The sequence below is a fragment of the Sus scrofa genome, chromosome 15, assembly GCF_054392235.1.
Source record: "Sus scrofa isolate SSC_HxYL_T2T_F1_AM1 chromosome 15, Sscrofa_HxYL_maternal_Yorkshire_Landrace_v2.0, whole genome shotgun sequence".
In the NCBI taxonomy this organism is placed as follows: domain Eukaryota; kingdom Metazoa; phylum Chordata; class Mammalia; order Artiodactyla; family Suidae; genus Sus; species Sus scrofa.
In genome coordinates, this window is record NC_139397.1 from 146,865,558 (window position 1) to 146,882,688 (window position 17,131).

At 43.3% G+C, this 17,131-nt stretch overlaps 1 protein-coding gene across 16 annotated transcripts in view; it reads left to right on the forward strand.

Annotated features, from left to right (window-relative positions):
* Positions 1 to 9,230: 9,230 nt before the first annotated feature.
* Positions 9,231 to 17,131, forward strand: part of DIS3L2 (DIS3 like 3'-5' exoribonuclease 2) — a 360,467-nt gene continuing 352,566 nt past the window's right edge. For 12 of the 16 annotated variants that reach the window (XR_014828689.1, XR_014828690.1, XM_021074518.2 and 9 more), the window contains exon 1: positions 9,231 to 9,290. The gene's annotated coding sequence lies outside the window, so the exon portion shown is untranslated. 16 annotated transcript variants of the gene reach the window in all.

Sequence of the window (17,131 nt, forward strand, 5' to 3'; positions counted from 1 at the left end):
ATGCATGTGTGTGTGTATTTACTTACCTATCAGTCTAACTTTGGGTAATGGAATTACACATAAATTTTTAGTTGCTTCTTCATGCGAACATTTATAATTTGCATAATAAGAAAAAAGAATACTTTAAAATAAACATGGAACAAAGATACAATTTATAAAAGAAAAAGGGATGTCAAATAGCCACACATAATGCAATTCTGCAACATAAATGTATGGAACTAGTAACAGAATAAAATAAAAACAAATGTGCAAAGGTGATAAAGTTACGCATGTAAAAATTTTGAAACATTTTTTGTGTTGTAATCTTTTTTTTTTACAAGTAGGTGGGAAGTGAACATATTTGCTTTACAAAATGAATTGGGTTTTTGTTTATTTACCTGCTGTTGAAAGTGTTAATGCCAACACTATCCCGTCTAAATGCTTTTTTCAAAAAGTTCACTCAGTCATTCTACAAATCTTCATTGAATAGGTTTTCTAAATTTCTCTGTAAACTTTTCCTTTTGTTAATCTTTTCCTATTGTTCTGAATTTTCTTGTGTTAGTTTTATTCAAAATTGCTAATTCCTTTTAATGTTTACAATTTATTCGATTTTGGAGTTCCTGTCCTGGCACAGCGGAAACGAATCCAACTAGGAACCATGAGGTTGTGAGTTCGATCCCTGGCCTTGCTCAGTGGGTTAAGGACCTGGTGTTGCCGTGAACTGTGGTGTATGTCGCAGATGCGGCTAGGATCTGGTGTTGCTGTGGCTGTGGTGTAGGCCGGCAGGTACAGCTTTGATTTGACCCCTAGCCTGGGAACCTCCATATGCCGGGGGTGTGGCCCTAAAAAGACAAAAGACAAAAAAAAAATTTATTCGATTTTAATTTTTTCTTTCTTTCTTTTTTTTTTTTTTTTCCCATGGCTGCATCTGCAGCATATGAAATTTCCCAGGCCAGGGGTCAGAGGGGACCTGCAGCTGAAGCCTACACCACAGCCATGACAAGACTGGATCTGAGCCTCATTTGTAACCTACACTGCAGCTGTGGCCATGTCAGATCCTTAACTCGCTGAGTGAGGCCAGGGATCAAACCCATATCCTCATGGAGACAGCACTGGGCCCTTAACCTGCTGAGCTGCAATGGGAATGGGCAGTATTAACTTTGAATAGTATTTCCTAATAATTGAAAAAATTTTGTGTTTATATAGTTTTTTGATTTTTGTTTCTCTTGTATTTTTGGGGGGTATTTAATTGGCTGTATTAGTAGTTTGCAAGTGTTATATTAGTTCATTTTTTTTTTTTTTTTTTTGTCTTTTTGCTATTTCTTGGGCCGCTCCCTCGGCATATGGAGGTTCCCAGGCTAGGGGTCCAATCGGAGCTGTAGCCACCAGCCTACGCCAGAGCCACAGCAATGCGGGATCCTAGCCGAGTCTGCAACTACACCACAGTTCACGGCAACGCCGGATCCTTAACCCATTGAGCAAGGGCAGGGACCGAACCCGCAACCTCATGGTTCCTAGTCGGATTCGTTAACCACTGCACCACGACGGGAACTCCTAGTTCGTTTTTTAAATCTCAGTTTTGCGTATGAAGCAGATAATCTCTTATTTTCTAATTATTTTATTTGATTTTATAATTGTTACTGTTTGTTGTTGTTTTGGCTGTCCCCGCGACATGCAGAAGTTCTGGGCCAGGGATCAAATCCAAGTCACAGCAGTGACCTGAGGCATAGCAGTAAGAATGCCAGAACTTTAACCTGCTGAGCCGCCAGGGAACTCCTAAAATTTGTTACTGATATATATCTTTGCATAAAAATTAGATGTAGCTTTAGTTGATAACTTTTTCCTTTTTTCTTCATTATTACCCTAAGCATGAAAGACACCAAAGTTCCTTCAATATAGCTTTAGTGTACCCAGTCTCTCTTTTTTTTGTTTGTCTTTAAAATAACATCCCCATATTTGGTGTTGTCTTTTCAACTTAATTATTCCATCACAGAGTTTTTTCCCATCCTTGCCTGGTCATGTGCACATAGGTGACATAGTGGCTTTCTCTCTAATTTTATTGTGTGGAAGTCTGAGAAAGTATGCATAAAATCTTTGCTTAGCTATTGTGAACCTCCTTTTCGTGAAATTTGCAATGAATTTTTGTGCAAGCTTCCTGTACATCTGAGAAAGCTGTTGTCCAATTTTTCCTTTTTGGAGCCGTTCCTCTAATCACTGTTTTGTAGAAGAGAAATGGAGGCCCCGGAGGCATGAGGACTTGCCGACAATCCCTCAGTGGGGCTGGGTCAGAGCCTGTGTTTGGGGCCAATGAATGGGGCATTGTGGAGGGTTTCTGTCAACATGCTCCAACAGCACCCTTCCTTTACTGGTGCCCGTTCTATTGAAAAGCTATGGAGCAGGGCTGCCTTAGGCCAAACAGCTTGTCTTGTTGGCACTTTCTCTCCCTGCAGCCTGCATCACCCTGCTATACCCAGCATCACACCAACCTGCTGTTCTTGGACTTCTCTTTGGCCTCATTTGAAAAAAGGATTCTTTTCTAGGATGCTAGCTTCTCATGGAAACAGATCTCTAGTGGATGCTGCCACTGCTGTCTGGGGCATGCCCAGGTATGCAGGAATCCTGGGACGAACATAACTTATTCGGTCAAGTTGGGACCCGCTACACCTGCTTTTATGCAGGCAGGATTTATCTGAGCTTTTAAATTCTTCTATCTCCTTTTTTTTTTTAACTTAAAAAAATTAAGATGCAGAGGTGTGGATTTTGTCTTTTTAATCCAGTCTAGGATTCTGTTTTTAAACAGGGAAATTTAGTCCATTTACATGTAATCTGATAATTGTTGTAACTGTGTTATTCTGTATTTTTCTCAGTTAATAAAATTTTTTCTCTCTAACTTAATATAGGATTTCTATTGAATGCTGTGTTTTTTTGATTCACTTCAGTGAGATCAAACGTAACATTTTTCTCAATGGCCCGACTTCCTAGTGTTTTATTATGTTTTCACTTATGCAACAAAAAACAGACTGTACACATTTCTTTGTATCTGTTCTAATTAAAAAATGTCTCTCATTCTTCTTCTTTTTTTTTTTTTTTTTGCCATGTCTGTGACATGTGGAAGTTTTTGGGTCCAGGATCGATCCCATGCCACAGCTGTAACCAGAGCCACAGCCGTAACCAGAGCCACAGCCATAACCAGAGCCACAGCCAGGGGATCCTTAACCCTCTGAGCCACTGGGGAATTTCAATAGATTTAGCATTGTTTTTGTCAATCACTCACTTTCTTCAAGTCCTCCTTAGTTAAATCCTCTTGGTTTGGATTTGGCATTCTGAAAAGTTAAATATTTAACAATATGACTATCAAATTGAATGACAACTAGACTTTTATACCATTGCTTTCAGGCCATTGCGTATCTGTGGAGACAGGCTACATATTGCACTTCTCCCCTCTTTGAAATTTTGCTCTCCTCCCATAAGCATACACACACACACACACACACACACACACACACACAGAATCCTTAGGGAAGGTGTATACCTGAGTAACTATAATTCTACTGGGTGATTCTGATTCCCTTGCTCAGCTGTTTGGCTCCAGGGGACCAGCTAACTCCAATCATAGGTTGCCCTGAGCCAATCAGTCAGATGTTTTCTCTCTTGAATTCTAGAATGCAGAGACTCAATCAGGGTTGGCATTAGAAATGGACGGACAGACTCACCCTTCACCGAAATTTTTCCCCACCTTCTCCCGGCATGAGTCCTTGGAGGAGGGTTGATATCTGAATAAAATAATGGGGTTTGGTTTGGAAAAGAAAGTGCCAAAGAGAACTTTGGTTAGGCTACCGTGTCTGCTCCAAGAGGAAGGGTAAAAGCTGCTCTATCAGTTAGGATGGCCATCTACAAGATGCTTGGTTATTTTATCCTCCTAAGAGTGACTACTGTATAGGGTAACTACCTATTAAATAATAATATTAGCAAACGCATGTATTTACTATGCGCCAGGCACCGTTCTAGGTGTTTCACATGGGTTGACTCATTTAAATCTCACATCAACCTTATCAGATGCCATCATAATCATCTACGTTCTATGGGTAAGGAAAACAAAGACACAGAGAGGTTAAGTAACTTGCTCAAGGTAACACAGGAAGAAATGAATGGGAGGAACTGGGTTTGCGTCCAACAGTTTGGTTCGCTATAGCTTAAGTGTTACGCTGCATTGCGGCTGTATCAGAGTTGCAACATGAGGGTACGTTTTCTCCTATATTAGCTTCATTTGAGGCTGGGATCTGGCAGGAGACAAGGCACAAGAGCAAAATAAAATCTTGTTCTATAAAGAAATGCCTCTGCAGTAAATTCTTCAACAAAAGTATAAGTATTCTGGATTTGGTGAGTTAAATTTGATTATTTTCTCATTTAAAGTATAAAAATTGCTAGATGACATTTGCAGCTGCTGAGATATATGCGTAATTCAAATTCAAATTAGAGAAAATATGCAAGACAGGATCAGAGAAAGAAAAACTTAAAAAAGATGATGAGAGAGTATAAAAATTAAGACAAATATAAAGCTAAAAATATGGACATAAAAACTGAGAAAATAACACTGTAAATGAGAGAATTTTCGAAAGTTCACATTTAAAGTAGCATAAATTAAAAAAAGCACAAAGTATTATAAAATAAAAAATTAAACCTAAAAAGTCAAGAATAATAAGTTGATAAAACCCTGATAAAATTAATAGTAAAAATATTTAAAAAGATGAAATTAAAAAAAATCTACTTGTGGCTTCATTATTTTCATTTTTTTTTTCTTTGGGCCGCACCCATGGCATACTGAGGTTTCCAGGCTAAGGGTCGACTTGGGGCTACAGCCACTGGCCTACTCCACAGCCATGGTAATTCCAGAGCCGAGCCGCATCTGTGAGCTACACCATAGCTCATGGCAACACTGGATCCTTAACCCACCGAGTGCGGCCAGGGATGGAACCTGTGTCCTCATGGATGCTAGTCAGATTCATTTCCTCTGAGCCACGACGGGAACGCCAAAAGATGAAAATTTAAATGGAAGCCAATTAAAAGAGAAATTAAGCTAAAGACTAACACTTATGAAGTAAAAACATATGAGTATTCTAGAAGGATTTATTGCTTATTTATTTATTTATTTGCTCTTTAGGGCTGCACCTGCAGCATATGGAAGTTCCCAGACTAGGGGTTGAATCAGAGCTACAGCTGCCAGCCTATACTACAGGCACAACAATGTAGGATCCAAGCCTCATCTGCCACCTACACCACAGCTCATAGCAACGCCAGATCCTTCACCCACTGAGCGAGGCCAGGGATCAAACCTGGCTCTTCATGGATCCTAGATGGGTTGGTAACATGCTGAGCCACAACAGGAGGTCCCAAGAAGGATTTGTTTTTTTAAAGTGAAGACAGAAGTAATACTATGAAGGTAGGAGGAAAAGAAAAGTGGAATTTTAAAAACAAGTTCAAAATGAGATGAGACTAAAATCAGACTATAATCCAAGACTATAAGTTGGAGAGAGTGGTCTGGGTGGGTCTAGTTGCTGTCGTTGAGGCCAAGAACAACTGATACGGTGACGATGAGACATACTTTCTGCTCACCCACAGACAGCGCTCTCAGCCCACAGTACTGTGCCTGCACAGGTACAGACATTTTAATGCATCCCACAGCCGAGCTGGGGCCTTCCAAAGTCACGCCCCCAGGCCAGCAAGTACTGCTTCACGTTGATTCTTGGAATTAAGAACCGAAGGAATAAAGAACTTTAATATCCTTTGAGGATCTTTTACTTTCTTCAAGGTGAAATCAGCATGCCAAAGGCAATCCAAACATGTTCTTGAATGAATGGATTCCATCTTACCTCCTCGAAGTTCTTGCGGTGTTTGGCCATTACACTGTTTTCATGTGCACAGGAACATGTCTCTCTCTCTCTCTCTCTCTCTCTCTCTCACACACACACACACACACACACACACACACACATATTCTGCCTTTATCGCCTTTCTCCATTTTTGAGGTTGCAGCGATTCTTACCGGATCTGAGTTGCTTGGTCGTTTGTTCCTTTTACTGTAATTGATGCCAGTGGAATTGGGTGAGGGGGCTGGGTCTGGGCTGTGGAGGTGAGTATGGGGATGAAGGAGTGGAGACAAGGGTGACTCCCGGCAGTCTGGCTTTGTGACTGGGTGCATGTCCGCACAGGAGAAGACCAAGTTGGGGATGTTGGTGGCTAGGAATCAAGGTTGGCGGGAAAGCTCGGGGGACGATCCAAGCCTGGACTTCCTCATAGTCACAGACCTTCCGGAAGCATCAGACAGCTCTCTTTATACACGAACAGGCCCTCCACTCGTATTCTGGGTCTTGAGGGCATTCTTCAAAGCATTTTGCATCATTAAGTGGCCATCAACCATCCAGAGACCAAAGTTAGACCAAGGATATCACCTGGAAATTTCCATGCCCATACCACCTGGAAGCAGAGTTCACTCACGATTCCCCGCTGTTCTCCAGAAATACGCCCTTCATCGCAATGTGAAATTTCTATCTCTTCAGGCACCCCTGAAATCTCCCAGGACACTAGCCATGTTGAGTCTAATGAATCACCTTGGCCCTTTACCAGGCCAGTTCTTTAGAATAGATGGCTGCCAAGAGAAAGTGGGATAGACTTTATCTATTATACTTCATGTATTTGCACCTTCTTCTTTTTGTCTTTTTAGGTCCACACCCGCGGCATATGGAAGTTCTCAGAGTAGGGGTTGAAATGGAGCCGTGGCCCCTGTCCTACACCACAGCTAAAGCAACACAGGATCCGAGCCGCATCTGCGACCTACACCACAGCTCACAGCAATGCTGGATCCTTAACCCACTGAGTGAGGTCAGGGATGGAACCTGCGTCCTTGTGGATGCTAGTCAGATTCATGTCCGCCGAGCCACGACAGGAACTCCTGGGGCTTCTTTTTTTAGGCTGCAAGTTGACTTTGTCCCTTCTGTTCATAAAACAATGGATTTTACTTTCCTGTATTAAACTGGAACCATTTTCTGGTCCTGCCTCGCTGTGTTACTCCTAGGCCCCCTTGGCTGATGTGTTGGGTGTTTCTAAACGCTTCAGCTACACCTTTCAAAGTCATGGTTACTCCCACGGGTGGCTGCTCACAGCCATCGTGGAAAGATTTTTAGTCTCTCACAGAAGAATATTTGTCTTTTGGGGGAGCTTGTTATACTACTTACGATAATGGAAATGGACTGGTGTTATGGACTGGGGGTCTGCTTATGGGGCGAGCCTCTCATCCTAAGTCGTCTGAGGGTGTTGTGGTTTTCTTTTGGCCAATATGAGGAAGCCCGGGGCTCACTTCATGCGGAGGATGTGAATATATGTCCACCTAGCCCGGCAGCCTTCATGCTGGCCAACAGCACACTGCCTGCCGCCGCCCAACCTCAGTGGGATCTGCTTGTCGCACTTATGTACAAAAACTGTCCTTTCTTTGTCTTTGCTCTTTTATTCCTGCTTTTTTTTTTCCGGCTTCATCTCCCATTCCTGGCCCTGAAAGCCCAGCTTCTGCATTTTTTTCTAGGCCGCACCCACAGCATATGGACGTTCGCAGGCTAGAGGTTGAGTCAGAGCTACAGCTGCTGGCCTAGGCCACAGCCACAGCAATGCCAGATCCAAGCCTCGTCTTAAACCTACATCACAGCTCAAGGCAACCCAGGATCTTTAACCTACCGAGCGAGGCCAGGATCAAACCCAAAACCTCATGGAAATTACTTGGGTTCATTACCACTGAGCCACAGTGGGAACTCCCCAGCTTCTGTGTTTTTAATCCTTTGTCCTCTTCCTCTCCCCGATCTTCTCATCTCTAGCTCTTTCGGGCTCTCTCCAACCCATCCAATTCCTGGGCCTCCACCTTCCTCCCTCTCTGCCTCTGCTGAGTTTCTTCCACCCTCTGTAGTTGAAACAGACAAGTTTTGTCTATATCAGTTTTGCCTAGAGCTCAGAAGGGACCTATGAGAAGACGAAAAACTAGAGGCCCATGGGGTTTACTCTTTAAACACACATGGATTGAGGCCTTTGTGTGTGGCAGGCACTGTAGATGAAAGGTTAAATAACAAATATTTTCCATATTCAAGGAGATAATTTATTAGCAGAGGAATCCTGAAATGTGCAAATACTATGACTGCTTTACAAACATGAAGGCATTCAGGAACAATTTAATGCATCTCTTTCCCTTATCTCAACAAGAAGCATCTGATGGTGGACTCCTTCACTACCTAGATTCAAGCTAACTCTGACAGCCAATTCCTGAATTTCGATTTTTCTATGGTTACCACTGGGCTCTGGATGCCCAGGACACTTGACACTGGCGATCAACTCCTTCCTGAAACTCCTCTGCTGTATCCTCAGCAGTCTTTCAAATGAACATTCTGCCTACTCTTTGGGGGTTCCTTTCCCTTCCTTCACATTCTTTGTCGTTTTCTGGGTTCCATCCTTATCCAATCTCCCTTCTCTATGCACTTCCCTAGGCAGGCTGACCTTTCGGTGGATTTTTCAACCGAGCCTGCATTCATCCCTCAGGGACCCTCTTCTCTACCCTTTTAATTTGGAGGAGGTCTCCACCAGCTTTTCTCCACCCGTTTCTGGGTAGGCCCCCTCGGACAGGCTCCCCTAGCTTCCTTCACATCGCGCATCCCAGCGTGCAGGATACTGCCTGCCTGCCTTGCCACCAGGCTGTCTGTTCGGTGGGCAGGGGCCACGCCTGGGATGCCCACCTCTGTATCCCAGGGCCTCGCCCTGAGCAGGTGCTCACTAACCGGGAGTGGAGTAAATCAAGGGATGAGTAAAACCTCGTCAGAGGAGAGGGCTGGAGTGTCTACACCCGGGAGCCAGAGGCGGGGGCGGGGAGGGGGGCGCTGGCGGCGCGGGAGGGGTGAGTGCCGGCCTCGCCGGGCACAGCACTGACAACCCGGGCTGCATGGGCGCCTGCCAGCTGCAGGCCGGGGAGCAGGGGCCCGGGCGGCCAGGGCCACCTGCTACAGCCAGTCGCCCCCGCGAGGCCAGGCCAGAGAAATCGGAGAGGCCCTCCGCCTAGCCTTGCAGTCGCCGTGGTCGCTGCTGTCGCTGCTGCCGCTGCCGCCGCCGCCCCCGCGGCGGAGCTAGAGCAGACCACCGCCTGCACCGCGCGCTTGTCCCGCCCGTCGCTCTTGGCCCCTTCCGGCCACCGTTGCTCTCTGGAACGCCGCGCCCGTGACCCGGAAGCGCATTCTCCCTAGCAACTGAGGGACCGCGGCGGCGCCGGCCTCCCGGGAGCCACGGTGAGGCCTCCCCGCCCCCGCCTCGCGCATCCCACCTTGACCCCTTCCCGGGACCTTCCCCGGGGCTGACGTGCGGGCCTCCGCGGCGCTTCCCTCGGTACCTGCGCCGGCGGCGTCGGGCGAGCGCCATCGGCCGCTGGCATCGCTCCCCGGCCCTGGCACCTATATCCGGCCCTGACATCGCCCCTGCCCATCCCACGCCCCTAGCTCCCGGCCCACCTGGCCTCCCAGGCCCGGCTTCTCCCGCCCGAGTCTCTCCAGCCCTCCCTTGTAGCCCAGTATGGTGCCCCGAGAGGAGGAGCAGAATTAACAGAGCCTGTTGCTGTAGGGAGGACGCTTCCCGAGGTTTGGGTCACCTGTGGATGCGTTCGCTTGGGTTGGGACACTGATGTTTAGGACTGGCAGGGATGGGACTCCTTAGGATCCTTGATCAGCCGCCGCTTTATTGTATGACTTGATGTTTGCCTGCTGCTTTGTGCTTTGCAAAGTCGTACACTTTATCTGCTTCCTTAATCGTGGAGACTCACTTGAATATTTTTAACGGATCCTTTAACTGGGAATTGGCGTTCCAGTTTTTAGTGCGTTTAGTATTCTGTACGTTAGGTTTTGGGTCTTCCAGTTGTCTACAGAAGGAACTCTCCATGGGACTGAGTTGGTTTGGGAAAAATTTCAAGTGAAATTTTACTACATTGAAAAAGTAGGGACAGGTGTTGCTAATATCTCTGATTTACATCTGAAAACAGATTCAACAGTCTCTAAAAATCCCACCTGGCTTCCCCTCCCCCTCCCCCAGAAACTGATAAGCTAAAATTTATATGAAAGTACAAAGAACTGAAAACCCTCCTTAATTAAGTGTGAAGAGTGGCACGAAAAAACTCTTAGCCTTATTTGAACATTGTTGGGTAATTAATCCAATATAATGGAGTTAAACTGAGGGATGTGAACAGTTCTTGGGAATGACATTATTTGGGACTACAGTGCAGGCGTTTATATATCAAAATCCATTATTCAAACTGTGTAACTTAATTTCAGTTCAGTAATATTTATGAAACACTGTATTATATGCACCTGAATGGATATGTAAGAAAGAAGAGACTGCACACCTTAAATTATGAGGAAAACTAGAAGACAGCATCTGTTTAAAGACAAAGTCAAAGGGAGTTGAGATCAGCATGGCCTGGAGTTTTCAGTAATATATTTATGGATTATATCTCCAGAGTATAAATACAGTTTGTATTGGAGGGGACAGGAAGTTCTTTTTTTTTTTTTTGTTGGTCTTTTGCCTTTTGTTGTTGTTGTTGTTGTTGTTGCTATTTCTTGGGCCGCTCCCGCGGCATATGGAGGTTCCCAGGCTAGGGGTTGAATCGGAGCTGTAGCCACCGGCCTACGCCAGAGCCACAGCAACACGGGATCCGAGCCGCGTCTGCAACCTACACCACAGCTCACGGCAACGCCGGATCGTTAACCCACTGAGCAAGGCCAGGGATCGAACCCGAAACCTCATGGTTCCTAGTCGGATTCGTTAACCACTGTGCCACGACGGGAACTCCAAGGGGACAGGAAGTTCTAAATAGTTTCTCTCCTTATACTCTTAAGGGTTTGGGAAATAGTCCCATGTGACATTTTGTAATTTTTATGGAAAGCTCTAAGATCACTTGATTGCACTATGTCTTCCACTCTTGGTAGAAATCAAGCTGGCATTTTTTTGTGTTTGAGATCTAAAATAATGATGCTACCAGAAGGGGGCTTTGACACCTAGAGATTCTTTTTTTTTTTTTTTTTTTTCTTTTTTCTTTCTTTTTTTGGCTGCACCCAGAACATGTGGAAGTTCCTGGGCCAGGGATCACACCCATGCTGCAGTTGCAACCTGTGCAACAGCTGCAACAACTCTGGGTCCTTAATCCCCTCTGCCACAAGGGAACTCCTAGAGATTCTTCCCTTTGCTTCTGGAGTTGGTCTTACTTTTATATGAGGCACCACAGTTTAAGTAGAGTTAGTCACTGTTTCTTATACTTACGAGTCTTGTGAATTGTTGCTCTTTATTCATTTGAGGGCTGTTTCCAGAGTGCTTCCTCTGTAGCAGCCACTGTATCAGGAAGTACTAAAAACAACATTTGCTCCGCAGCTAGTAATGGTACTTTATCTGTGGGGTGTGTATGTGTTCATCAGGCTTTGGTGCTCAGCATTTGCTAAGAGACATAGAAGGGCCGGAGAAATTTATAGAGGCATCTGAATTGACTCTTTTTTAGAAGATGAATAGGGATTTTAGGCTCAGTTGCTTTGGGTAACCACCAAAGAGTCATTTGTGAAGATGCGCAAACTCTTAAGGAGATCTTCTAAAATGGGTTATTGCTTTCTTATAGGTTTGGTGCCCATTTATTTACTTATTCAGCAAGTATTTGAGGGCTCACCTGGCTCTGGGCCATGTGCATAGCATTGGAAACGGGGGAGAGTGCATACATGGTCCCTCTTCTTTAGCAGATGCTGTCAAATAGTCACAGGCATGTAAAACTGCAACTGTGACAAGTATTTGAGCTAGGGAAGTCACAGAGTGACATCTGAAGTGAGGTCTGAAGGATGCACAGGAAAAGAAGAATGTCCCAGGCAGAGAAAACAACAAGGGCAAAGGCTCTGTGATGGCAGGAGTCACAGAGAGGACAGGGGACTTAGGGCATAGTTCTATGAATGGATCAGGAAGAGTGTAGAAGATTTTGATGAGAGAGTAGGGTGGAGAGGTGTGCCAGAAGGTGCTGGCCCTGTAAGCAGGTTGAAGAGTTTTTCTTTATCCTTGGAGTAAAGAGAAGCCTCTAGATGGTTTTACGTAGAGAATCGGCTAGATTGTGGGTGGGGATGACACAATTAGATTGTGTTTGAATGGCCTGCTTTGTATTTCTACCATTGCTTAGTGTTTGAATTGTTTCTCTTCATTTTCTCAACATGTCCCGTCAGCTTTGTCCTATTGGGGAAGCTTCCATGTCCCATTAGCAAGGCATGCCCACCTTTTCTTTTCTTTTTTAATCTGGAGAAAAAGAATTTAGGGATTAGGCTTGGACCCAGAAGTTAGTTGATCTGAAATATTTTTGCATCAGTGTAACTGCTGGGTGCTAATTTCTTTGGCTCTTTTTCTTTTTAATTGTGGTTAAAAAAATAGTATAAAGCTTACCCTCTCTCACCCATTTTTAAGTGTACAGTCCAGAGGTGTTAACTATATTTCCATTGCTGTGTAACATGTCTAGGACTTTTTCATCTAGCAAAACTAAACTCAGTACCCATTGAACAACTCCTCCCCCCTGACTCCTGGCCACCACCTTGGACTCTCTGTTTTCATGGTTTTGTTGACTCTAGGTAGCTCATCTATGTGAAATCATACAATATGTGTCCATCTGTACTCTCATACTCCTTCTCTGCAGTATCCTTCGACTCAAGTCCGCCCAGTTCTTTAAGGCTCAGTTCCTCTCCCTGTCTTTCCACTTGGATTAATAGATCCAGAGTGAAAGAGGCCTTAGAAATCATCCTGTCTTATTCTAGGTGAGAACATAGAGTCCTATAGAAGTTTCAGTGATTTGCCCAAGGACAGACAGCTTGTGAATTCAGGCACAGTTGGGACTAGCGCTCTGGTCTTTCGACTTCTGAATGGGTGCCTTTTCTGCTTCAGTCTGCTTGCATTGTTGTGATTTCGTGCTTTATTATTTTTTGTTTCATTTTGTTTTGTTTTTGGCCAGACCCACAGCATATATAAGGTCCAGGGCCAGGGATCAAACCTGAGCCGCAGCAGTGAGATTGCCAGATCCTTAACCCACTGAGCCACCAGGGAACTCCTGTACTTTATTCTTTAGTTAGATCAGAAGTAAGCCTGAAGCACAGTGAGTTAAGAATCTGGTGTTGTGCAGCTGTGGCGTGGGTCACAGCTGCAGCTCAGACTGGATCCCTGGCCCGGGAATTTCCATATGCCACAGACGTGGCCTAAAAAGAAAAGAAAAAAAAAAAGGCTTTGTTGTTCTTTTTGCGGATTTTGGCTCTTTGAGATCCTTTTCATATTGAAAAGAAATCTGGAAAAAGAACAGCGACGTTAAAGGACTTACACTCTCTGACTTGAGGTCTTATTATAAAACTATAGTAATCAAATCAGGGAACTATATCTAGTTTCTGGGGGTGGAGCATGATGGAAGGTAGTATGAGAAAAAGAATGTGTATTTATGTATGACTGCGTCACTATGCTGTACAGCAGAAATTGGCACAACACTGTGAATCAACTATAATGAAAATGAAATTAAAAAAGAATTTGGGATTGTATTGACTCTATAGATATTTTGGGGAGAATTGCCATCTTCTTCTCAGCTATGTTTTGTAATTTTCATTGTGCATATCTTATACATCTTTTGTCACAGTTATCCTTATGTATTTTGTATTTTTGATGCTATCGAAGTGATGGTTTTAAAGAACTTTGTATTTTTGACTGTTGCTAATATATAGGAATGTGACTGATTTTCGTTGTTGGCTCTGCTCACTTATTCTAATCACTTTAAAATTGATTTCATTGTATTTTCTATATAGAGATGATATCATCTGAATACAGATAGTTTTACTTCTTCCTTTCTCATCTTTTTTTTCCCATTAAGATTCTCACCTTTTTTTGTATTTTAATGAATGTTATAATTTAAAAAGTTACAACATATTTTGCTCTAGTTTTTTAAATTACTTAATGAATTTTATAGCATTTATAGGTGTACAATAATCATCACAACCAAATTTTACAGCACGTCCATCCCAAACCCTCAGTGCATCCCCCGACCCCACAACTGTCTCATTTGGAAACCATAAGTTTTTCAAAGTCTGTGAGCCAGTATCTGTTCTGCAAAGAAGTTCACTGTGTCCTTTTTTTAGATTCCACATGTCAGTGATGGTGATGTCTCATTGTCTGACTGATTTCACTGAGCATGCTAATTTCTAGGTCCATCCATGTTGCTACAAATGCCGTTATTTCTTTCCTTTTTAATGGCTGAGTAATATTCCATCGTGTATATGTACCACATCTTCTTGATCCACTCCTCTGTTGATGGACATTTAGGTTGTTTCCATGTCTTGGCTATTGTAAATAGTGCTGCAGTGAACACTGGAGTACATATGTCTTTTTGAGTCATGGTTTTCTCTGGATAGATGCCCAGGAGTGGGATTGCTGGATCAAATGGGAGTTCTATGTTTAGTTTTCTGAGGAATCTCTGTACTGTTTTCCATAGTGGTTGCACCAATTTACATTCCCACCAACAGTGTAATAGGGTTCCCTTTTCTCCACACCCTCTCCAGCATTTATTGCTTATAGACTTTTTGATGGCCATTCTGGATGGTGTAACATAGTACCTCATAGTGGTTTTGATTTGCATTTCTCTAATGATGAGTGACGTTGAACATCTTTTTATGTGTTTTTTTTTGGCCATCTGTATGTCTTCTTTGGAGAATTGGCTGTTTAGATCTTCTGCCTATTTTTTGGTGGATTTGTTTGTTTTTTTGGTATTGAGCCACAGCAGGTGTTTATAAATTTTGGCGATTAATCCCTTTTTGGTCATGTCATTTGCAAATATTTTCTCCCATTTTGTGGGTTGTCTTTTTGTTTTGTGTAGGGTTTCCTTTGCTGTGCAGAAACTTTTAAGTTTAATTAAGCCCCATTTGTTTATTTTTGTTTTTATCATCATTAATCTGGGAGATGGGTCTGAGAAGATATTGCTGTGGTTTATGTCAGAGAGTGTTTGGCCTATGTTTTCCTCTAAGAAATACAGTATCTGGTCTTATGTTTAGGTCTTTAATCCATTTTGAGTTTATTTTTGTGTATGGTGTTAGGAAGCGTTCTAATTGCATTCTCCTACACGTAGCTGTCCAGTTTTCCCAGCACCTCTTACTGAAGGGACTGTTTTCCCTCCATTGTATATTTTTGCCTCCTTTGTCATAGATTAGTTGACTGTAGGTGTGTGGGTTTAATTCTGGGCTTTCTATCCTATTCCATTGGCCTACATTTCTGTCTTTGTGCCAGTACCATGCAGTGTTTTTGTCTTTTGTCCTTTGTCCTTTTAGGGCCGCACCCATGGCACATGGAGGTTCCCAGGCTAGGGGTCTAATTGGAGCTGTAGGTGCTGGCTGATGCTACAGCCACAGCAACTCGGGATCCGACCTGCATCTGCAACCTATACCACAGCTCACAGCAATGCTGGATCCTTAACCTACTGAGTGAGGCCAGGGATTGAACCCACACCTCATGGTTCCTGGTTGGATTTGTTTCCACTGCACCATGATGGGAACTCCCTGTGCAATTTCGATGGCTGTAGCTTTGTAGTATAGTCTGAAGTCAGGGAGCCTGATTCCTCCAGCTCCATTTTTCTTTCTCAGGATATCTTTGGCTATTCTGGGTCTTTTGTGCTTCCAAAAAAACTTTAAGATGTTTTGTTCTAGTTGTGTGAAAAATGTCCTTGGTAATTTGACAGGGATTGCATTGGATGTGTAGATTGCTTTGGGTAGTTTAATCATTTTGATAATATTGATTCTTCCAGTCTAAGAGCATGGTATATCTTTCCATCTGTGTCATCTTCGATTTCTTCCATCAGCGTCTTATAGTTTTCAGAGTACAGGTCTTTTGTCTCAATGGGTAGGTTTATTAGGTATTTTTTTAAATTTATTTTTTATTTTTAAATTTTATTTATTTATTTATTTATTTTTTTCCCCGCTGTACAGCATGGGGATCAAGTTACTCTTACATGTATATATTTTTTTCCCCACCCTTTGTTCTATTGCAATATGAGTATCTAGACATAGTTCTCAATGCTGCTCAGCAGGATCTCCTTGTAAATCTATTCTAAGTTGTGTCTGATAAGCCCAAGCTCCTGATCCCTCCCACTCCCTCCCTCTCCTGTCAGGCAGCCACAAGTCTATTCTCCAAGTCCATGATTTTCTTTTCTGTGGAGATGTCCTTTTGTGCTATATATTAGATTCCAGTTATAAGTGATATCATATGGTATTTGTGTTTGTCTTTCTGACTTATTTCACTCAGTCTGAGAGTCTCTAGTTCCATCCATGTTGCTGCAAATGGCATTATGTCATTCTTTTTTTATGGCTGAGTAGTATTCCATTGTGTATATATACCACATCTTCCGAATCAATCATCTGTCGATGGACATTTGGGTTGTTTCCATGTCCTGGCTCTTGTGAATAGTGCTGCAATGAACATGCGGGTGCATGTGTCTCTTTTAAGCAGAGTTTTGTCCGGATAGATGCCCAAGAGTGGGATTGCGGGGTCATATGGAAGTTCTATGTATGGGTTTCTAAGGTATCTCCAAACTGTTCTCCATAGTGGCTGTACCAGTTTACATTCCCACCAGCGGTGCAGGAGGGTTCCCTTTGCTCCACACCCCTTCCAGCACTTGTTATTTGTGGACTTATTAATGATGGCCATTCTGACTGGTGTGAGGTGGTATCTCATGGTAGTTTTAATTTGCGTTTCTCTTATAATCAGCGATGTTGAGCATTTTTTCAGGTATTTGCTGGCCATCTGCATATCCTCCTTGGAGAACAGTCTATTCAGGTCTTTTGGCCATTTTCCCATTAGTTGATTGGCTTTTTGCTGTTGAGTTGTGTAAGTTGCTTATATATTCTGGAGATAAGCCCTTGTCCATTGCATCGTTTGAAACTTTTCTCCCATTCTGTAAGTTGTCTTTTTGTTTTCTTTTTGGTTTCCTTTGCTGTGCAAAAGCTTGTCAGTGTGGTTAGGTCCCATTGATTTATTTTTGCTCTAATTTCTGTTGCTTTGGGAGACTGCCCTGAGAAAATATTCATGATGTTGATGTCAGAGAGTGTTT